At 41.8% G+C, this 24,463-nt stretch overlaps 1 long non-coding RNA gene across 1 annotated transcript in view; it reads right to left on the bottom strand.

Moving 5' to 3' along the window:
* Positions 1-24,463, bottom strand: part of LOC140453290 (uncharacterized) — a 36,355-nt gene that overhangs the window by 4,300 nt on the left and 7,592 nt on the right. Inside the window, exons 2-4 of the long non-coding RNA XR_011952337.1 lie at positions 24,184-24,449; positions 23,384-23,543; positions 23,110-23,271 (exon numbers count right to left, since the gene is read on the bottom strand). This is a non-coding gene — a long non-coding RNA (uncharacterized lncRNA). The remainder of the gene's footprint in view (positions 1-23,109; positions 23,272-23,383; positions 23,544-24,183; positions 24,450-24,463) is intronic.

Below are 24,463 nucleotides of genomic sequence, written 5' to 3'. Positions count from 1 at the left end.
AGAGTTGCCTTGTATAAACTATCAGCTATTCAGCCAGCTTTACAAAGTGGCATTCAAGTTTTAAAGATGTCTAATTTAGGGTTTCAATCATAAAAGCACAACTGAGGGGATTCAACAGATAAAGTTAATCTGATTCTTGGCATTTAATTCACGCCATGTTAACTTGGAAAATAGACCTAACAACAGGTTGGGGTCTTACAGTCAAACAGGCCATTATTTTGCTGCAGTCATAGTTTCTGCCTTTTGAGGTCAGAGATTGTCCTTCCCCTGTAGGAGTTCCCAAGCAGTTGGATTGTCCTGGAAGCAGTGGCCAGTGCTGGGACTCCAGCAGAGCCATAGCAGCCACCAGGACATTGTGAACAAAACAACAGAGCACAGGGATGACTGTTCGAGTATCACTGGGAACAACTCAGCACAGCTGGAAAGGTAAGGTTTGATGGTGAGGATACAGGATGGTCTTTCAGTGGGGGTTGGCCCATGTTATGTAGGAGATCCTTCATGAAAAATAGGATGTCTAGTCAGCACTACCCCTTTCCCAAGCCTTCATGGAGGCTGCCAGGGTTTACCTAGTGGTCTTCCCAAGTGGCAAAATCAAACACCAGCACAGCATGATATCTTTTTTTTTAAACTTTATTCTCTTATGGGGAAGTACTGGCCGGACTTGCATTTATTGCCCATTCGTAATTGCACTTAATTAAGTTGTGATGCCTTCTTGAATCATGGCAGATGGTATGGGTTGATGCTTCTATATTGCTGTTTGGAAGGAATTTCAGAACTTTTGCTCAGTGACAGCAAAGGAACTGCGATAAAGGTCCAAGACAGGATGATGTGTGGCTTCGAGGGAACTTTCAATTTGTTGTGTTCCCATGTATCTGCTGCCCTTGTCCTTCTTGGTTGTAGAGATCACATGTTTGGAAGGTGCTGTCGAAGGAATATGGTGAGCTGCTGTAGTGCATCTTGTAGATCTCCACTGTTCCTGTACGTTGAAGGTGGAAGAAGTAAATGATGAAGGTGGTGAATGGGATACCATCAAATGGATTGCTTTGTCCTGGGTGATGGTTGTGAGGGATTCAACAATTGTGATCCCACTGAATATCATGGGAGATGGTTAGATTCTGTCTTGCTGGCAATGATTGCTTTCTGAGGCTTGTGTGCCATGAGCGTATTGGCCACTGATCAGGTCATGCTTGAATGTTGACCAGGTTTTGCTGCATTTGGCCATGGCCTGCTTCCATACCAGACAAGTAACAAATATCACTGAATAGCACGCAATCCTCAATGAGTATCCTAGTTCTAATCTTATGTTAGAGGGAAGATCACTGATGAACCAGCTGAAGGTGGTTGGGCCCAGGACATTATCCTAAGGCCCAACCGTCTGCAGCTACTTCAGACTTATCATTTCCTCAGTTGCCCCAAGGGCAGATGGGCTATCCACTACCATCCTACCTCTAAGGCAGTGGGAAGCTGATGGTACCCTTACTGTCCCACTGAATTTTACACAGCCACCCCAACCTCCAAGCCCACTGCAAAACTCATGTATGGGGTTTTCCATCCTGTGGCAATGAATGTTTAGTCAAATATACCTAAGATTCACAGCCCGAGAAACTGCATGCTACCAACAGTGTGTGAGGAAGTTGTAGTATTTTGATAGCAACAAAGGATAAAAGTTCTTTTCAGGGGCAAAGCCTGAGCTAGGGCTATCACCTTTGACATGACTGAGGACTGCTGACAGCTGTGACATGCTTTCTCGCTTATGACTGCACTAAACAGCAAAACAGTACAGCAGCACTGTGAGGCTGTGTCTCCACATGAGGGACAAAATGCAACAATGCAACACAATACAAGGCAGGGGTGAGGCTGTCAGCATCTAATTAAGCTCAGAGTGAGAAGGAGTCTGGATAGGCAGCCTGGCCCAGTCTACAAGCTAGGTGTGTGCCCTGTGCACACAATGTCCCTGCTGCAGTGTTGATTAGATTCTTTACATTGTGGAAACAGGCCATTTGGCCCAACAAGTCCATACCGACCCTCCAAAGAGTAGCCCACACAGACCCATTTCCCTACTCTCACCCCTTACTAATGCACCCAACACTATGGACAATTTAGCATGGCCAATTCACCTGACCTGCACATTGGTGGATGTTACAATGAGAGTTATTGTTCTGCCCTTAGATGCAGCATTGAAGTGCAGAATTGTCCTGTACATGGATCAGGGATGTGCCATGACAGTTCTTCAAGGCTGGTCCATGTAGCTTGCCTGTGTATGTGAACATGGTTGTGTGTGGCTGTTGCCTGTGGAACGTGTCCTGAGATGCTGTTGCTTGGTGACCAATATGGTGGTTCCTCATAGCCTGCAGTGAGCTGAAGGCACCAGGAACCTGCTCTGACTTCCATGTTGAAAATTCTCAGGGTCTGGCAACAGATAAAGCTAAAGCACTTGCAGTAATCCTCAGCAGAAGTGCTGAGTGGATGATGCATCTCGGGCTCCTTCAGTGGTTACAAATGCCAATCTTCAACCAATTTGATTCAGTCTATATGATATCAAGAAATGGTTGGAGGCACTGGATACTGCAAATGCAATGGGTCATGATAACATTGCAGCAATAGTACTGAAAACTTGAGCTCCAGAATTAAACTCTCCCCTGGCAAATCTGTCCCAGTACAGTTCCAACACTGGCATCTCCCCAGCATTGTGGAAATCTGCCCAGGTATGTCCTGTACACATAAAGCAGGACAAATCCAATCTAGTCAATTGCAGCCACCTCAGTCTAATCTCGATCATCAGTAAAGTGATACAAGGTGTCATCAGTGCTATCAAGCAGCACCTACTCAGCAATAACCTGGTCAGTGACACCCAGTTTGGGTTCTGCCAGGGCCACTCAGCTCCTGACCTTATTGCAGCCTTGGTTCGAACATGGGACAAAAGAGCTGAGTTCCAGAGGTGAGGTGACAGTGATAGACTTTGACATTAAGGCTGCATTCAGCCAAGTGGAGCCCGAGCAAAGCTCGAAACAATGGGTATCAGGGGTAAATTCTCTGCTGCTTGGAGTCTTCCTGGCACATAGGAAGATGGTCATGGCTGTTGAAAGTCAGTCATCTCAGCTCCAGGACATCTCTGCAGGAGTTCCTCAGGGTAGACTCAACTATCTTCAGCTTCTTCATCAATGACCTTCCATCATTAGGTCAGAAGTGGGGATATTCGCTGACGATTGTGCGATGTTTTTGCATCATTCGTGACTCCTCAGAAGCAGTCCAGGTCCAAATGCAACAAGACCTGTACACTATCCAGGCTTGGGCTGACAAGTGGCAAGTAACATTCACACCCCACAAATGCCAAGTCAGTGACAATCTCTAATAAGAGACAATCTAGCCATGGCCCCTTGACATTCAATGATGTTAACATCACTGACTCCCCCTCTATCAACTTCTTGGGCTTACCATTGACCAGAAACAAAACCAGACTTGCCACATAAAAACAGTGGTTACAGGAGCACAGAGAGTGGTTCATCTATGGAATGAACTGCCAGAGGAAGTAGTCATGCAGGTTTTGTTACAACACTTAAAAGATGTTTGAATAAGTACATGAATAGGAAAGGTTTGGAAGGATATGGTCCAAGTGCAGGCAAATGGGACTAGTTTAGTTTGGGAACATGGTTGGTGTGGACTAGTTGAACCTGAGACTCTGTTTCCATGCTGTATGACTCTATGACTCCATGAGTAACTCACTTTTTGACTCCCCAAAGCCTGTCCATCATCTACAGGGCATGAGTCAAGGGTCTAATAGAATATTCCCTATCTAGCAGTGACAGAAGAATTTATAATAAGTTAAACCCAAAGGCTCTAGTCCACAACTTAGTCTACCATTATAACAGAGGCATTAATATATATGTTACATATATCGTTCACTTTAGAATTATATACCAATGGTAAGCTTTCAGGGTAATGATATCCCAAGTGGTCCTTTTGCAGATGGAAGTCTGTTGCATAGCTATATGCTATTGCAAAGTTGGCAATGATTGACTATTTCCAAAAGATTCTTTAATCTGTGAATTGTTCACTCTAGAAAGGCTGGTAATGCCCTTCCTAAAGGCATAGTGTGTCAATCCTCAGTAGGTGAACTACAACCATTCAAAAAAGCAACTCATTACCACCTATTCAAGGGCAACCAGGAATGGGTAATAAATGCTGGCCCAGCAATGCCCATGTCCCATGAGTGATTCGAAAAAAGGTTTATTCATGCCTGACGGTAAAATGGAAAGTTGCATGTTCATGAGGTGAGACCTGCAGTAAATAACATTGTTTTCAAGCAACAAGCTTCCTTAATAGGCAACTCATCACTGCTAACAAGAATGTCACCTCAATACCTGGAACTTGGTTCATGGATGTAACAAGTTGTTCCTGATGTCAAGATAGACCTCCACAGACTTCTTGAATGATTCTGCCTTGTTTATTGCCAAAATCTACATTGTTCAGGCCCCTATAAAGATTCCACCCATTGTTTTTCAAAGATTGCTATTTCAGATCAGATTATTTACAGTGTGGAAACAGGCCCTTTGGGCCAACAAGTCCACACTGACCTGCCAAAGCACAACCCACCCAGACCCATTCCCCTACATCAAACACTAGGGGTAATTTAGCATGGCCAATTCACCTAACCTGCACATTTTTGGACAGGGGAAACCCACACAGTCACAGGGAGAATGTACAAACTCCACACAGACAGTCACCTGAGGTGGGAACTGAACCCAGGTCTCTGGCACTATGAGACAGCAGTGCTAACCATTGTGCCACCCAACCATTAGCACTTGCTTCTCTGTTTCACTCTTATGACCTTTCCAAATATTCTAATCTACGACTCCAATGCAGTCCAAGGTGAGTACAGTATTGTTAAAGGTATGGTTTTCAGATAAGAAGCCAAACTAATTCATCATAATTCCTACCAGATAGACCTAAAGGGTTACTCACAATTACTTACATAAGGAGCGTCCTATCCAGAATCTATCATACAACCAGCAGGCAAGTTAAACAAAATTAATTTGTCTTATTGGTGTTTGTGGTGCTTTGCTGCACTCAAATAGAATTAATGTTGTGTTTGATTATGTTACAATAGTAATTACAGGATTAATGTATATTATTAGATGTGAAACACTTCAAGATGTCCTGAAGTCATGAATTGTCATGATAGAAATGCAACCACTTGTTCTCTTATTCATCAGATAAGATTAGGCATCTTATTTATTGAATGATATCTAAAATCTTTCATTAGTTTTGGACAAAATGGAATTTCAAGTTCTGAAAAATAATAGATAATTTCAAAAAGTTGCAGGCGGCTGATCAGCAAAGTGTTAATGCTGCAAACTAGCAACAATTTGAAGGTTCCAGTTGAGCTGAGAAAGCTGTGAAGCATCAAATACAGCTCATCGGGCTAAGGTTCGACCATGACTGGCCATCCTAGCCGAGCCTAGCCTGCAGGAGGACAGAATCAGATGGTGAGACGTTAACAATCGCAGAGAGAGGTACCAGGCCAGGAGAGACACTCCTGCTTCTCTTGACCACCCAATGATTTGTTTCCAACTTATCTCTCCTCATCTCTTATAGTGAGTCTGTTTGAAGTATGAATGACACTTTGTCCTGTAATGGGAATCAAGCCCCTATGAAAACGTGCTTTTGAGTAGATTAGATGATTAGATTCCCTACAGTGTGGAAACAAGCCCTTTGGCCCAACAAGCCCACAACGACTCTTCAAAGTGTAACCCACCCAGACCCGTTTTCCCTCTAACTAATGCACCTAAAACTATGGGCAATTTAACATGGCCAATTCACCTAACCTGCACATCTTTGGATTGTGGGAGGAAACCAGAGCACCCGGAGGAAACCCACGCAGACATGGGGAGAATGTGCAAACTCCACACAGACAGTTGCCCAAGGCTGGAATTGAACCTGGGACCTTGCAAAGGGACATACTGCTTGAAACAGGCAGCCTCTTCTGCAACTGACCTTAAAGTCGCCTTCAAAATGACAATGAGCTGATCATTGTAATTAATGGGTTCCACTTCTGTTTTTTTGTTCTTACTGTCTCAATAATGCTATTTTTTTCCAATTAAAAACTAAGGTGCTTTATTGTTCAACAGAGAAGCTAGGAACAACCCTTACGGTGTTCAGGTACTGGATAAATCCACAGTTGTTTCTGGCTATCTGATTTATTATTCACACTGCATGAATAAATGACTTTTATCTGCCAGTAAAATGTCCTTGCATTTCTAATTATAATGGAAATCTTAAGTGAAAAGTACTTTTTCCCCATGGTAACCTCTCTTCATACCTTGAGTTTCTGAGCAAGCCTTTATTCCAAAGTGATTCATTGGCTATAAAAACCCAGAATAAGTGCCAGCATTAACTTTGTCTGCCGTTTAATTGCTGATTACATTAATAGTTATAATTAAAATGAATACTTCAAAAGCCTGTGTGGAGTAACATCAACAGCAATTAACTACTCTAAGAGGAACAGAAAGGGAATCGGGCTGCCTGCAACAAGCTTTATTTCAGTTTGACTCTCTGTAGGGAGCCTTCAACAGCTCTGATTATTTCAACAGAAAGAAAGAGAAGTGAATTTATTCTGAGCAAAATGCTCTCCATTTATGGGAGATTGCAAACTTGAGATTGAAGGGCAAAATGACAATTTCATACAAGAGACTTTTATGAATATCAAAGGAGAAAGTGCTGGAAATAATCAGCATTTCAGGTAGAGAGGTGACAAGTGAATGAAACATTCATACGAAAGCAAGCCACTGTGCCTGTTGGCTTAGTGTTTAAATATGGCTCTTCCATAAAATGTCCGTTTTGAAGATGTTCTGTTGCCCACTAAATTAAATGCCCTCAACCCCCCTCCCCACCACCACCAGCCTTGCAACGGAAAAAAGGCATTAAATTCCATCCATCGTGAATGTGAAACTTTCTCTTACTACATTCCATCAGATCTCCAAAGAGCTTCTCAACTTGCAGAAACCAAATGTGGATGGAAAATTGAATTTAATGTAAGAAAATAAAATGCTAAATGACAACTTCTTCAGAATATTGTACTTATTTAGCATTGTGCTAGAAAGGCTGAACATGTCAGACAGTAGATTTGAGTGCCTTACCATACCAAAAGTGATGAAAACCTCAAGCTTTGTGAAATGGAATGCAATGAAACTCTGTTAAAGCAATGATATATGATCATCCATTGATTTTGATTCACCTCTTCTCATATTCATTTTGTTTTATTTAAAACCCGTTGTATAACAGACCAGATGGAGCATTATTCATCAGCTTTGAATTTACTTTGAGTAATGTTATCATGCTTAATGCATTCATATCCGATTCCCTTGTCTTCTATGTTAATGGTGGTATTAATGCATTTAAGCTAAGCTCATCAAATTTGTTAAAATAAGAATGAAATTTGATACAAGCATGCAAAACATTAAGATAACATCACAAACAGTACAATAATTTCTAGCTAATTTAGTGACAATGTCATTCACTTTACTGAATTTTTAGATCAAAATATATTTTGTGAACCTGCTTATAATGGCATATTGAAGTAGCTAAAGTGCTTGTGAAAGATAAAGACTTTTTATTATAGTCATAAAGTCAGCCAAACTAATCAGTTCTTCCTACATTATCAATGAATATTTTCCAAAGTTTGTTTTCTGTGTACATTTGCCTTCCTTCTTTTCGAGTCCTGCCTTTTTCATTATAAATTTATACATCGAGGCCGGTAGGGCAAAAGGTTTAAATGAGTGAATGAGGGGAGAGTTTTGGGTCAGAGGAAGGATTCTGTTTGCTTGAGAGAGATTGCGTAAGGGAGATGTGTGGGTTGGCTATGAGTAAAGGGAGACTGGGATTACAGGTTGTAATTTGATCGGGGTGTGGGCATGTGCATGATACAGGGGTTAAACAAGAACAGGAAGACCGATAGACAGTCAGGTAAAAAAAGGAAGATGAAGATCTGAGAGAAAGCAAAAATGTCTGAATATAATAAAAGAAAGGGGTGGTTCGAATATGACAAAGAAATAAGTGCCTGGGAGGGGTTGGTAAAATTAAGTCTTGGACTGAGGGGATGTTCGTCGAGATGGATTTGATCCCATGAGAGGGATGGTGTGGAGGCGCCAGTGTTGGACCTGGGTGGACAAAGTTAAAAATCACACAACACCAGGATACAGTCCAACAGGTTTATTTGGAAATTCCAAATACTTATACTTTCAAATAAACCTGTTGGACTATAACCTGGTGTTGTGTGATTTTTAACAATGAGAGGGAGTAAAAGGCTTGACTGATTGGGAGAGGGGTTTGCAGGTGAGTGAGTGAGAGGGGAATTATGTAGGATAACTGATGAGGCGTGTGTTAAATATGAGAAATGAAGAAAGTAATTAATTGTGAAAAAGTATATCGGGTAAGGATGTAGGGCTGAAATAAAAAGAGGACTAGTGTTATAACATGGAGACAGAGAGTCAAACACCATCAGCCTTTTTACCTCTGTATTCGCAACACAATAAAACTAAACCAGTATTTACCACAAAATTTTCTGTTTTAGCATGTGAATGTACCTACTAGAGAAGTTGCAAAACTTGACTACTCTTGGGAAATGAGGCTGGGCAGGTGACTGGGGTGTCAGTGGGGGAGCATTTTGGAGCCAGATACCATAATTCTATTGTTTTAAAATAGTGATGGAAAAGGATAGACCAGATCTAAAAGTTGGAGTTCTAAATTGGAGGAAGGCTAATTTTGATGGTATTAGGCAAGAACTTCCAAAACCTGATTGGGGGCAGATGTTGGCAAGTAAATGACTAGAAAATGGGAAGCTTTCAGGGATGACAGAATGAGAGTCCAGTGAAAGTATCTTCCTGTTAGGGTGAAAGCAAAGACTGATAGGTATAGAGAATGCTGGATGACTAAGGAAATTGAGGGTTTGGTTTAGAAAAACAAGGAAACATATGTCAGGTGTAGACATGATAGATCAAATGAATCCTTAGAAGAGTATGAAGGCAGTAGGAGTATTCTTAAGAAGGAAATCAGGAGGGTAAAAAGGGGACATGAGATAACTTTGGTAAATAAAGTTAAGGAGAATCCAAAGGGCTTTTACTAATACAAATACAAAAGGGTAACTAGGGAGAGAATAGGGTCCCTCAAAGATCAGCAAGGCGGCCTTTGTGTGGAGCTGCGGGAGATAGGGGAGAAACAAAACAAATATTTTGCATCAGTATTTACTGTGGAAAGGGTCATGGAAGATGCAGAATCTAAGGAAATAGATGGTGACATCTTGGAAAATGTCCATATTACAGAGGAGGAAGTGCTGGATGTCTTGGAATGCATAAAAGTGGATAAATCCCCAGGACCTGAACAGGTGTAGTCTTGAACTCTGTGGGAAGCTAGAGAAGTGATTGCTGGGCCTCTTGCTGAGATATTTGTATCATCGATAGTCACAGATAAGGTGCCGGAAGACTGGAGGTTGGCTAACGTGGTTCCACTGTTTAAGAAAGGTGTTAAGGACAAGTTAGGGAACTATAGACCGGTGAGCCTAACATCAGTGGTGGGCAAGTTGTTGGAGGGAATTCTGAGGGAATGGATGTACATGTATTTGGAAAGGCAAGGACTGATTAGGGATAGTCAACATGGCACTGTGCATCTGAAATCATGTCTCACAAACTTGATTGAGTTTTTTGAAGAAGTAACAAAGAGAATTGATGTGGGTGGAGCAGCAGACATGATGTTATATGGACTTCAGTAAGGCATTCAACCAGGTGCCCTATGGAAAACTGGTTAGCAAGGTTCAATCTCATGGAATACAGGTAAAACTAGCCATTTGGATACAGAACTGACTAAAAGGTAGAAGACAGAGGGTGGTGGTGGAGGGTTGCTTTTCAGACTGGAGGCCTGTGACCAGTGGTGTGTCACAAGAATCAGTGTTGGGTCCTCTACTTTTTATCATTTACATAAATGATTTGGATGTGAGCATAAGAGGTACAGTTAGTAAGTTTGCAGATGACACCAAATTTGGAGGTGTAGTGGACAGCAAAGGAGGTTACCTCAGATTACAACAGGATCTTGATCAGATGGACCAATGGGGTGAGGAGTGACAGATGCTGTTTCATTTAGATAAATGCGAGGTGCTGCATTTTGGGAAAGCAAATCTTAGCAGGACTTATACACTTAATGGTAAGGTCCAAGGGAGTGTTGCTGAACAAAGAGACCTTGGAGTGCAGGTTCATAGCTCCTTGAAAGTGGAGTCACAGGTAGATAGGATAGTAAAGAAGGCATTTGTTATGCTTTTCTTTATTGGTCAGAGAATTGAGTACAGAAGTTGGGAGGTCATGTTGCAGCTGTACAGGACATTGGTTAGACCACTTTTAGAGTATGGCATGCAATTCTGGTCTCCTTCCTATCGGAAGGATATTGTGAAACTTGAAAGGGTTCAGAAAAGATTTACGAGGGTGTTGCCAGTGTTGAAGGATTTGACCCATAGGGAGAGGTTGAACAGGCTGGGGCTGTTTTCCCTAGAGCACTGGAGGCTGAGGGGTGACCTTTTAGATGTTTGTAAAATCATGAGGGGCATGGATAGAGTAAATAGACAAGGTCTTTTCCCTGGGTTGGGGGAGTCCAGAACTAGAGGGCATAGGTTTAGGGTGAGAGGGGAAAAATATAAAGGAGACCGAAGGGGCAACCTTTTCACACAGAGGGTGGTACATGTATGGAATGAGCTGCCAGAGGAAGTGGTGGAGAGAGGTACAATTGCAACATTTAAAAAGCATTTGGATGGGTACATGAATAGGAAGGGTTTGGAGGGATATGTGCCAGGTGCTGGCAGGTGGGAATAGATTAGATTGGGATATCTAGTCAGCTTAGTGGTCAGCACTGCTGCCTCCCGGGACCTGGGTTCAATTCCTGCTTCAGGCAACTGTCTGTTGCGTTTGCACATTCTCCCTGTGTCTGTATGGGTTTCCTCCTACATTCCAAAGATGTGCAGGTGAGGTGAATTGGCCATGCTAAATTGCCCACAGTGATAGGTGCACTAGTCAGGGTGGGCTGCACTTTGGAGAGTTGGTGTGGACTTGTTGGGCCAAAGGGCCTGTTTCCACACTGTAGGGAATCTAAAATAAAAAATCTCACTTTCCACTTAGGGACCCTGCAACCTCTAGGATTCAGCAATAACTTTCGAACTTGATTCCATTGTTCCATGTTTTTACCCACCCCACACACAGCCCTGTTATTTAATGTTTTTTTTAGCACAGTCAACCATTCCAACATGCACCTAAGATCATTATCATATTATTTGATATGGGTTGATTTCAGTAACACTCACCCATTTTCTCCTACTCATACCCTATTGTCTCTTATTCAGCTTCTCTTCTGTTCTTGCCTGCTATTCATAATCTCCTAGTTTATCTACCTCTTTCATATCTCTCACTCTCTGGGCTCTGTCTCCACTTATCCACGCATCTCTCCCCTACCCCCACCCCCAACATCAGTTTCAGTATAACTGCCACTTATTCCCAGCTGTTCTTCTGATGGAGAGTCACCAGACTCTAAACATTAATTCTGTTTTCTTTTCCCCACAGATGCTGCCAGATCTGCTGAATTTCTCCAGCAATTTCTGTTTTTTGCTTCAGATCTATCATTCACAGTTTCTTTATTACCTTGGGAAATGACATCTTCATTTTTGTTGAGGTTTGGGAAGATTAAGCTGGATGAGCTTTCCAATTTTACATCATGCTGCAAATTAGATTCATCCTCCTAGTCTTGACTCACTGTGTGCAATATTACTGGATACAAACTGAAGGTGAGTATTCATGTAGTTCCCATCTGCTTTATTAGAAAAACAATGAGAAGCTGTTTCACCTGTTGGTTTATGTTCCGAAATAGTTTAACGTTCATAGTGGAGAGATTCAAGATTTTGCTGAATTTGATTGTTTTACATCAAGTTATTTGCCTGCTGTGTTCCAATCTCTGATGAAGTGCTATTTCCAACAAGCCAATACTGTTGAGCTTCTTCTCTTGTGGTGACCATTATTCCTTTCTAATGTGTTTATAAATACCTCAAACAGTTTGTTTTTGATTTTCCCATGTGTCGGGAAAATACATGTACTTCACACTAAGCAAGGAAGACATATACTGTTTGCATTAAGTACCTGTTGAACTCCGAATGCAATGACTCAAATTGCATGGGTTAATTGCATTGACAGACCATAATGCTATTCGTTAGAGTAGACCACAAGAGAGATGTACATAAGAAAGTTTATCCATCCAGAAATAATCCACAGTTTCTCCATTAGCCTCAATCTTAAAGGATTCCAATGGGTTTCCCTGGTCACCTCCTCTGAAATCCATTCAAATCAGAAATCACTTTTTCACGTAAAAGCTAGTGAAACCTCGAACTCATTCTCCTGAAAGGTTATGGATGCTGAGTGCACTGAATTGAGATAAATCTTTATTAAGTAACAGGATCCAGAGATATTGAACAAAGAGAGGTAAATTGGATTGAATTACAGGTCAGCCATGATTAAATTCAATAATGGAACCTCCTCAGGCAGCTCAGTGGTCTATTTTTATTTCGATATTTCTATTCCATATCTCTGTCTGTAAAACTTCCTGATGTCAGTCTCACTTTCCTTTGATATAAACAGAAATGACTCAACAAATCTGGCAACATTTGCAAGTGGGAGTTAACATTTCAGATCAATGACCTTTCAGATATTTTTATTCAATCTGTTTAGATCTTAATGACACACCTCTGGAGCAGGTGTGACTTGGACCCAGCCTTCCAGCTCTGAGGAAGAGACACTACCACATCACCTCAAGAGTCCTCAATAAGCTTTCATTACAACTGGGAAAATTTAGAAATATAATAGGTTTTTAATTGATCGGATGGAGGATATTGCAAAAGAACAGAAGGGATTATCTATGATCGGACAAAAAAAAAAGGAGACGTTAAGAGTCAAAAGAGTTCTGAGATGGAGCCAAAGGAAATTGTATTAGGACAAATAAAGAGACATGAGATGTGTCCAGAGGAGATGTGAATGGCAGAATTATGACCAGTTACCTTTAGAGAGCAAAAACATGAGAAAAACATTAAGACAGAAAAGCTGAAAAATACAAGCTAAAGGAAAGGATATTGCTGCAGAGATTACATTCAATTGTTTCATTTTATGTTGAGTCAGAAGGCTGTAAAGTGATTAATATTTCTCTGACCTATTTAAATTTATATTCTTACTGTTATGATTTGACCCATTCTTCGCCTGGAACACTACAATGCTTCAGAGTGCACAGAGACAGTAACATTGCTTTGAAATGCTTGTAATGTGAAATAGGCGGAGCTTTGTACAGTGTTCCTCAGTGGATGCTGCATTGAGGGATAGTGGATATGTGAGCTGTCCATTGAACAACTCCCAGCCTTGAATTTCACTGCACTCCCTTCAAAAACTGTTATGCAGGAACAACCCTTGCCTACACAGATGTATGAAGACATCATCCATAAGGTTTAAGTGTAGAACAACCTGTACAGACCAGACCCCAGGACATTGCCTTTAGCCTTGGTGTTGTTCACATTACACTGTATTGCATTAGCAGCAGTTGCAGAGTTAAGGTTTCAGGATCCTTGATGGCTAAGTCTATCTGCCATCAAAGACTCGGTTGCTAGTGGGAGATTAGCTGTGCTTGGTGACTGAACCTGCTTATAACCTTGGGATATATGAAAATACTGTTCATCTCTCACTTGTGTGTGATCAGGTCTTATTGCAAATAAACCAACAGCAGACATTTTAACTTTGCAAGTTAAAGTGTATTTACAGAAGTGATTGGTTATTTACAATGATGTAGCATTATCTGCTAATTAAGTGCCTTCTGTTTGTTTATGTATACCTTTCCCACCTATGACATCCTGCTACAGATCTGGCTTTAGCAGCAGGGATGGAGGGAACCAGTGGTCTGGTGGCTTGGTTGACTCAAACGATTCGGGCAGTTGTACCTGTAGTGATTGTAATGAGGTTGGCTAGCTGGACCTCAGGAATATGAGTTCCCCATTTGGGGCTATTAATCTGGTCCAGTCAGGGAGCTCTGGCTGACAGATGAAAAGTGGAATATCAGAGATATTGTTCACTCTGAGAGCTGTCTCAGAATGAGGCAGTGCTGGAGTCAAGGAGTGTTATGTGTAAATAAAGGGCCAGACTAAAGGGCCCAGACCTGCTGAAAGTCCCCTGCTCCAATTCAGTCCCATGCTCCTCAGTTTGCACTGCTGAAGGCTTTGGGATCACAGATGGGGCAAGATGGTAGGGCAGGCCACCTCAGAAGCACCCTGAGAAGAGGCTTCTGGGATGCCTATTTGTAAGTCTTATGACAGAAGTGCTCCTTTAACAAGGTGATGATTTCCTTGGGTTTTTTTTCAGCAAGGGTGTAAAAGACAAAGACTCCAAAAAGTCTAAGTTGAAGGGTTTAAGGGTCAGTTTGATTGTAGCTAACACCTACTGCCTCAGGCAACACCTACTGCCTCAGGCTTTCAAGTGTTTGGTTAAAAAAAGTACATGTACAATGAAAGGGGAGTGTCCAGGTCTCCCAGCTCGGCTTTACTCTGGTTAGGTTTGGGTGTTATAGAAGCTGCTAGACCCAAGAAGCAGGTCCAGGCTGTTACTCTCTCTCATGACATCTCTCCTGTAAGACCCTGTGTTCGATTTTACCTTTTGTGCCAAGGAGATTTTTATGGGGAGTATTGCAAGGATTTGGAACAGCATCATTAAATTGGGATAATCTGTTGGGTTTTCAGATAGGTTAAGTTATTTTGTATTCTGTTCTCTTTCATTTGTGTTTCATTCGGGAATCTTGTAAATGAAATTCTGTTTTGTGGCTTTACCTGCAGCATTTCTCCTCGACTATCTGTGTTACACCAACTTAAAACAACTAGCAAAGTGAGGGTCTGGGCTACTTTCGTGAAATGTTTTGAGGGGGTCTGGCCTGGCTGATAACAGGTTTGTTGCTGGATTTGTTCTGTAGTTCCAATTATGGATTAGCGTTGTTTGATTCAAAGGCAGAGAGTGATAGGTGTGAGTGTTTTTTGTTCTGGATGTTGATTTCGGTTAGTTTAAACAGTGCTTGGGATAGCAATAGCTCTTTCAGTCACCCAGAGTTTTTTGGGTGTGGAAGAAGTGACCTTAGGTGTATTGCAAAAGGTGTTTAAGGCCAAGCTGTTGGGATTAGCAGACAAACTGGGGTTGGAGCTGCCTCATTCCATGAGGGAAAGAGACTTAATGACAGCAATAGCTCAGCATTTGCATTTGCTGGAAACACCGTCAGAATCTTTAGAGAATGCTAAAATTCAATTGAAAATGAAGCAGCTTGAGTTAGAGACAAAATACAAGGAAAGGGCAACAGAAATGAAACAGTTGGAATTACAATTAAAAGCAGGAGAAAGAGAAAAAGAATGAACTGTTTTAGTAGAACAAAAAGAAAAAAAAAGAGGGAGGAGAGAAAGAGAGGAGAGAAAGAGGGAAGAGAGAAAAAAGAGAGAGAGGAAAGGGAGAAAGAGAGGGAGCTTGAACTTCAGAAATTGGCAGTTGGATAGGCAAGTCAGCTGAAAAGGATGGAGATGAAGGCTGAAGGTAAACTAGATGGGGAAGAGCGTGAGGATGACCAAATCCATGGTAGTCAAATGCCTGGTGAGAAACTGTTTAAATTCCCTAAATTTGATGAGAAGGATGTTGAAGCCTTTTTCATCTCATTTGGAAATGTGGTTAAACAAATGCAGTGGCCAGATGGCAATGTGGATTTTATTAATCCAAACAAAGCTTGTATGTAGGGCTAGTGAGGTATTTGCATCGCTATCAGAGGAGGTATCTGGGGAGTATGAGGAGGTGAAGGAAGCCATCTTAAATGCAATATGAGCTTGTGCCTGAAGCCTACAGACGTTTCAGGAATGTAAGGAGGAACCCTGTTCAAACCTACGCTGACTTTGAAAGGATCAAACAAAGTAATTTTGACAGGTGGACAAGGGCATTAAAAATAGAGCAAACCTATGGCACTCTTAGAGGGACAATTATTTTGGAGGAGTTCAAAAATTCACTTCCTGAAGTGGTGAGAACTCATGGGGAAGAGCAGAGAGTTAAAGCGGCAAAATTAGCAACTGAAATGGCTGATGATGAAGAGTTGGGCCATAAATCAAAGTTTACCTTCCAAATTCAATTTCAATCCGCGAGGGATAGAGATTGGGGAAAAGAGAAATTCTCACGTGGGAAGCGAAAGGTAGGTCTTGGTGGAGATTGTAAGGATAAGTTACCACAGGGTAAAAAGGAAACCATTGAAGGGGAGCGAGAAGTTCAATGCTCTGGTGTTTACACTGCACTAAAGTAGGTCACATGAGATCACAATGTTGGTGGGTTAGGAAAAGCGTTGGGAAGCCAGATATAGGAAAACAGGATAAGATAGTGAATTTTGTTGGAGTGGTAACAGAAAGCACAGTGGAGGCTAGAAAGCTGCATCAGACTGTACAACCTGGTCAGACATTGTTTAAGGAGGAAGTGCCAGTCCTTCTTAAACCATATAAGGAGCAGGTAAACAGGTTACAATATTAGGAGATACAGAATCTTCTCAATCTGTGATGCTGGAAGATAAGGAGATATGTACTACTGAAGGACTATTGCCAGAAAAAGTGCTAGTAAGAGGAATTCACAGTGAGACAAGAAGGGCTCAGTTTGGTCAGTGAGGTTAGAGTGTCCAGTGAAGAGTGGAGAAGTCATGGCAGGGGTAGCAGACAAACTCTCAGCTCCAGGAATACAATTTGTCCTTGCTAATGATATAACTGATTCACCAGTAGGAGTGCTGCTTACTGTGGTTGAAAAACAAGTGGAAACTCAGGCAACCGAACTATTGTAAGACATATATTTTGGGAGTTTTCCTGACTGTGGTAATGAGGTCACAAAGTCACCAGTTGAAACAGGAGAGACCAAAGAGTCCGAGTAAGAAAGTAGAAGCAGAATTAGCAGAGACCCTGTTTGATCATAGAGTCATGGAGATGTACAGCATGGAAACAGAACCTTTGGTCTAACCTGTCCATGCCGACCAGATATCCCAACCCAATCTAGTCCCATCTGCCATCACCCGGCCCATATCCCTCCAAACCCTTCCTACTCATATACCCATCCAAATGCCTCTTAAATGTTGCAATTATACCAGCCTCCACCACTTCCTTTGGCAGCTCATTCCATACACATACCATCCTCTGTGTAAAAATGTTGCCCCTTAGGTCTCTTTTATATCTTTCCCCTCTCACCCTAACCCTATGCCCTTTAATATAGTTGACTCAAGGCAGGAGCAGTCAGATGACACAGCAGACATCTTTAGCTCAGACAAATTAACTGAGTTACAGCAGAAAGATGAAAATTTAAAGCAATTATATCAAAAGGCAAACACAGAAAAAAAATCTGAATGTATCCCTGAACATTGGCAGTTGGCGATAGAAAGGAGATGTTGCAAGTGGCTCCTGAGATACCTCGAGGTAGTGAGAAAAACTCGAGCTAAAATACAAAAACATTTTTACTGGCCTGAACTACACAAGGATATAATTGAATTTTACCAGACATGTCATACATGTCAGGTAATTACAAAACCACAGGCAGTAATAAAACCTTTATATCTATTAAAATCTTTATATCTATATAAAACATTTGTATCTATTTGAGGAACCTTTTACAAGAGTCTTAATTGATTGCGTAGGACTCCCTACTAAAGCAAAAAGTAGGAATCAGTATTTGTTAACAACAATGGATGTGTCCACTAGTTTTCCAGAGGCCGTTCCATTACGCAATGTCACAGCTAAAAGGATTGTAGAGGAATTGCTCAAATTTTTCACTGGGGATGGACTATCCAGAATACAATCAGATTGAGACAATCTTCACATCAAACTTAATTATGGAGGTTGTTGACAGTTTAGGAATAAAACAATTCAAATCTACTGCATACCATCCGGAATCACAGGGAATGCTAGAAAGGGGGCACCAGACATTAAAGACCATGTTGAGGCCTTATTGTCAACACTATCCAGATGATTGGGACAAGGAACTCAGTTGTACTTTTAGCAATCAGAGATGCACTAAATGAATTGACCAAATTCAGTCCACTTGAATTAGTTTTTGGGCACGAAGTGAGGGGAATTGATTAAGGAGAAATTGGTAAGTCACAATATTTGGACTATTTGTCAAATTTTCAGGAACAATTAATTAGAGTGGGGGAGTTGGCTAGACAGCATTTAAAAGAATCACAGCATACAATGAAACAGGAAGCAGACAAGAAATCAAAAACTTGCAATTTTGCTATTGGAGATAAGGTGTTAGTGTTACTTCCAGTGATATGTGAATCTTTGAAAGCAAGGCTTAGTTGACCTTATCAAGTTGAAAGGAAATTGAGTGAGGTGAACTAGATTAGATTCCCTACAGTGTAGAAACAGGCCCTTCGGCCCAACAAGTCCACACCAACCCTCTGAAGAGTAACCCAGCCAGACCCATTCCTTTTGACTAATGCACCTAACACTATGGGCAATTTAGCATGGCCAATTCACGTGACCTGCACATCTTTGGACCGTGGGAAGAAACCAGAGCACCCGGAGGAAACCCATGCAGACACAGGGAGAATGTGCAAACGCCACACAAATGGTCACCCAAGGCTGGATTCGAACCTGGGACCCTGGTGCTGTGCCACCCATTTGATTTGATAAGGACACCAGACAGGAAGAAATCTCACAGTGTGTGTCATGTAAAAATGCTCAAAAGGTGTTTTGATAGTGAAGGAAAGCAAGAGGCGAAGGTGTTAATGATTACAGCACAGAAGGAAGAACCAAGCTCAGAGGATTCTGAATTGGACATTCCTCAAATCAAATTGGACAATGAGGAAGTTGCCAAAAATTGGGATAAATAATTGAGTTACCTTCCAGAGAAAAATTGAAATGACCTGAAAGAATTATTGCTATCGCAAGGGAGATATTTGGAAATAAACTGGGAAGTACTAACCCAATTATGCATGATGTAGAGATAGAAGATGCTGTTCTGATTAAGCAGTATCCTTATTAGCATAACCCTCTAAAGTTGGTACAGGTTCAAAAGGAGATAGAGCGCATGCTCCAAAATGACATAACCGAAGTGAGTTACAGTGATTGGATCTCACCCATTGTCATGGTGCCAAAACCAGATGGTACACAACAGTTATGTGTGGACTATTGCAAAGTCAATGCCACTACAAAGACTAATGTATATCCGATTTTGTGTTTGGAAGACGGTGTTGAAAAGGCAGAACAAGCAACATATATTTCTAAGTTGGACTTGCTCAGAGGATACAGGCAGGTATCTTTGTCAGAAAGAGCTTTTGTAATGGCAAAGAGAATGTATCAATTTAACGTTATGCCATTTGGTATGAAAACTCTGCTAGCCACATTCGAGAGACTAGTCAATAAGTTCACTGCCAGATTACCAACTGTGTAGATAACCTGGTGGTTTTTAGTCTCACATGAAAGGAACATTTGCAATATTTATCAGATTTGTTCAATCAACTTCAGAAGGCAGACTTGTTGATAAACCGAGCTAGAAGTGAATTTGCCAAACCCAAGTCACATTCCTGGGCCATGTTTTTGGACATGGCCGAATGGCCCCACGGGATGCTAAAGCAAAGGTAATTGAGGAGTTTTCCACACCATTGCCAAAAAAGAGCAGTACTACGATTCCTGGAATTGAATGGATTTGATCAAAAATTCATACCAAAGTTTAGCAGGGTGGCTGCTCCACTCACTGAATTGCTAAAGAAAGGCCAAGAAGTTCCAGTGGACAGCAGACTGTCAGAAGGCACTTGACAGCCTGAAAGCTGTGCTAACTGCTGTTCCAGTATTAGTTACACCTAATTATGCAAAAACATTCAAAGTGGCGATCGACAAAGTGATGTGGGTGTCGGTGCTGTGCTCTTGCAAGAAGATGATGAGAAGATAGAAAGGCCTATCATGTATTTCTCCAGGGAACTGAACATTTATCAGCAAAAATATTCAATGGTTGAGAAAGAGATTTTGACCTTGGTGTTGGTGTTCCAACATTTCAATGCTTATGTTCCCAGTAACATATTTGAGACAATCGTACACACTGATCATACCCCACTGAAGTTTGTGGAGAAAATTAAGGACAAAATTACCAGACTGTTTAGATGGAGCTTGTTGTTGTAGCTATTCAATTTGAACATTGTGCGTGTGTTAAGAATCTACCTTTGATATCTATCCTATATCTATCACCCCTCAATTTAAAGCTAGGTTCCTTCATGCTCGCCATCACCATCCGAGGAAAAAGGCTCTCACTGTCCACCCTATCTAATCCTCTGATCATCTTGTATGTCTCCATTATGTCACCTCTCAATCTTCTTCTCTCTAACAAAAACAGCCTTCTCCCTCAGCCTTTCCTCATAAGACCTTCCCCCCATACCAGGCAACATCCTGGTAAATCTCCTCTGAGCCCTTTCCATTACTTCCACATCCTACCTATAATGCAGTGACCAGAACTATATGCAATAATGCAAATTCAGTTGCAGCAGAGTTTTGTACAGCTGCAGTTTGATCTCATGATCCCAAAACTCAATCCCTCTACCAATAAAAGCTAACATGCCCTATCACCTTCTTAACAACCCTAACAATCTGGGTGGCAACTTTCAGGGACAATCAGATCTCCCTGCTTATCTGTAGATAAGAATCTACCAAGAATCTTATCATTAGACCAGTACTCTGCATTCCTGTTAGTCCTTCCAAAGTGAATCACCTCACACTTTTCCACATTAAACTCCATTTGCCACCTCTCAGCCCAGCTCTGCAGCTTATCTATGTCCCTCTGTAACCTGCAACATTCTTCATCACTATCCACAACTCCATCAGTCTTCGTGTCATCCGCAAATTTACTAACCCATCCTTCTAAGCCCTCATCCAGGTCATTTATAAAAATGAAAACATGTGTGGTCCCAGAACAGGTACTTGTGGTACACCACTGGTAACTGACACCAGGATGAACATTTCCCATCAACCACCACCCTGGATCTTTTTCAGCTTGCCAATTTCTGATTCAAACCACTAAATCACCCTCAATTCCATGCCTCTGTACTTTCTGCAATCGCCTTCCTTAGGGAAGCTTATCAAACCCTTCACTAAAATTCATATACACCACCTCAACCACTTTACCCTAATCCACCTGTTCCTTCACCTTCTCAAAGAACTCAATAAGATTTGTGAGGCACGACTTCCCCTCACAAAACCGTGTTGACTTTCCCTGATCAAATTATTCCTTTCTTGATCCTGCCTGCCAAAGACTTCTTATTTCCCCTCCTGGCTCTTAGCTCTCTCTTTAGGTTGTTCCTGGCTAACTTGTAACTCTCAAGCACCCCAACTGAGCCTTCATGTCTCATCTGTACTTAAGCCTTCTTCTTCCGCTTAACAAGATGTTCTTTGGTAAACCACGGTTCCCGCACGCGATAACTTCCTCCCTGCCTGATAGGTACATACTTATCAAGGACGCACAGTCACTGTTCCTGGAACAAGTTCCAACTTTCAACTGTGTCCATCTCCAGCAGTTTCTTTCCCATCTTATGCATCCTAAATTTTGTCTAATTGCATCATAATTGCCTTTTCCCCAGCTATAACTCTTGCCTCGTGGTATATATCTATTCCTTTCCATTACTAAAGTAAAACTAACCAAACTGTGGTCAGTATCATCAGAGTGCTCACCTACCTCCAAATGTAACACTTGGCCTGGTTCATTACTCAGTACCAAAGCCAATGTGGCCTCGCCTCTTGTTGGCCAATCTACACACTGTGTCAGGAAAACCTCCTGCACACATTGGACAAAAACTGACACTAAGGTACTCGACTATCATGTTTCCAGTCAATATTTGGAAAGTTCAAGACCCCATAACAACTACCCTGTTACTTTTGCTCTTATCCAGAGACATCTTTGCAATCATTTCCTCTACATCTCTTGAACGTTTCAGAGGCAAAGAACTTTTTGTTGTGATGCACTAACAATTTAAGATTAAGAAATTTTAAAATGAAGCTGTCTTTGAATATTGATAATTCATTTTTTTAAGAACAGAAGTGTGACAGATCTGCCCCTTTAAGGTGATGTTGCCCTTGGTTTTTTTTCAGGAGGTCATAAAAGACACAAACTCAAAAAGTCTACATTGAAGGGCTTCAGGGCCAGTTTGATTATAGATAACAGATACTGCCTCAGGAAACAGGCTTTCAAGTCTTTGGAAAAGAACAACTTGTACAATGAAAGGGGAGTGGCCAGTTCTCCCAGCTTTCCACTGATTTTGGTTTAGGTGTTAGCAGTAGTTTTGTAGAAGCTGCTGGACCCAAGAAGCAGACTCAGGCTGGTACTCTCTCGCATGAGATCTCTCCTATAAGACCCTGTGTTCGATTTTACCTTTTGTGCCAAGGGGTGTTTATGGGGAGTGTTGCAAGGATTTGGAACAGCATCATTACGTTGGAATAATCTGTTGGGTTTTCAGATAGGTTAGGTTATTCTGTATTCTCTTCTCTTTTATGTGTGTTTCATTTGGTAATCTTGCAAATAAATTGATTAAAATTAAATGGTTTGACCAGTGGCATTACCCTTGCTTAAAACAATTAGCAAAGTTAGGGCCTGGGCTACTTTCTTGAAATGTTTTGAGGGGCTCTGGCCTGGTCTGTAATACTCTCTACATCCTTATAGATGCCTCATCTCCTTACCATTGATACCATCACTTGGATGATAGAGTGCAGGTCAGAGCCCATATCTGACAGTCACCAAGCATTACGTGGGATCCAGGTGTCCATGGCAGCTCCCAACCCTAATGCAAAGACAGTCAGGCTGTCACATGTCAGAATCACTATAATATTGAGAATATTCAAGACCTCAGGATTGAGAACAATGGAGTAAGTCACTTATTGATGAGGACATGGGCACATCGTCTGTCTGGGGCTGAGCATGTGCCTGGTCTTTGGCTTCCTCTGAGTGTCAGAGACTACAGTTGTTACCTCCCCACTGGCTGTGGAAACCTATCCGTGATGTAATCATAATAATCTGTACTAGATAGAATACCTACCAAAATAAAAGCCTCTGAGCTGTTGTAGGGTGCAGGTAAATGCCTTGCCAATGCATCCTCAGCATGTTCAGTGGCTTCGTCATCTGATGTGGAAGTGGAGCTAGGAGTCTATAGTGAAGGTGTATTCCTTACGGACATTTCCTGGGTACCATTAGTGCCTGCCTAAGGGAAGACAAGAAATTAACTGGACAGGATAGAAAAGCTTGTGCAGAGTCAGAATGAGGGAGCTCTGGTGGTAATGGTGGAAAAGCATAGCATTGGTTTGGTTGCTCACCAATGCCTTCTCCTCAGCAAAAGAATGGTAATTTTCTTCCTCAGGTAACTCCACCATCTTCTCATCATAGGGAGTCAGGAGACGTATGTCCATCAACCATCAGCAGAACACACTTCCCATCCCCAACTCCTCTCCTTGTTCAGTTGTGGGCCAGTGTTTCCTACAATGAGATAAAAGTTTTGAGGATTATGCAAGTGGATTCAAGAGCAGTGAATGAATTTTCATGATCAGTAAAGGTGGTGAGGTCTCCCCATTGAAGTGAGTAGAAGATAGGGCATGAGATAGGAAGAGTTAGCAGTTTGGGAGGATGAGGGTGGGTGAGAATTGTTGTGTGAACATGATGATTACGATGCTGAGGGGTGTAATCGATGTACCTTGGTGAAATTCACCAAAGCTCCTTAGACAGCACCTTCCAAACCCTTGACCACTTCCAACTAGAAGGACAAGGGCAGCAGATAAATTGGAACACCACCAACTGCAAATTTCCTTCCAAGCCACTCCCACTGCTAACTTGGAAATATATCAGTGTTCTTTCAGTGTTGCTCAGTCAAAGTCTGAGAAGTCCCTCTCTAATGGCATTGTGAATTAACCCTTAGCAGGTGGACAGCAGCAATTCAAGAAGGCAGCTCACAATCACCACCTCTTCAAGGGTAACTAGGGACAGGCAATAAATGCTGACCAGTCAATGATGCTCACATCCCACAAGTGACTGAAAGAAACGATGCACATGAAGTGGTAGATTTAAAATGAATGGTGGCTCAGAGACTAAGAGGCAGCAGAGGAAAGATGGTGCTGCTTACCTTAGTGAAGCACAGAATGTTATTGACCTTCTTAGAGCGCTGCTTCAAACACAAGGCACTGAGCCAAGCTGCTATCTCTTCCCAAGCTGTTTGGTGGTGTGGGCCTCTTTCTGTGCTCTGCTGGAAAAAGGAAAGACCTTTTCTTGTCTCACAATCCTCCAGGAAGGGGAGAGCAGGGCTTGGCTTTCTTCTGTGACACCTGGTGAGAGTTCAGTGGTGAGCAGCAGCTCTCTGTCCTGGCTTGCAGGGTTGAAAGTGGAGTCCTGCTGGGATTTAAATA

Source organism: Chiloscyllium punctatum, chromosome 27 (assembly GCF_047496795.1).
Source record: "Chiloscyllium punctatum isolate Juve2018m chromosome 27, sChiPun1.3, whole genome shotgun sequence".
In the NCBI taxonomy this organism is placed as follows: domain Eukaryota; kingdom Metazoa; phylum Chordata; class Chondrichthyes; order Orectolobiformes; family Hemiscylliidae; genus Chiloscyllium; species Chiloscyllium punctatum.
This window is presented reverse-complemented; position numbering and strand designations above follow the sequence as displayed.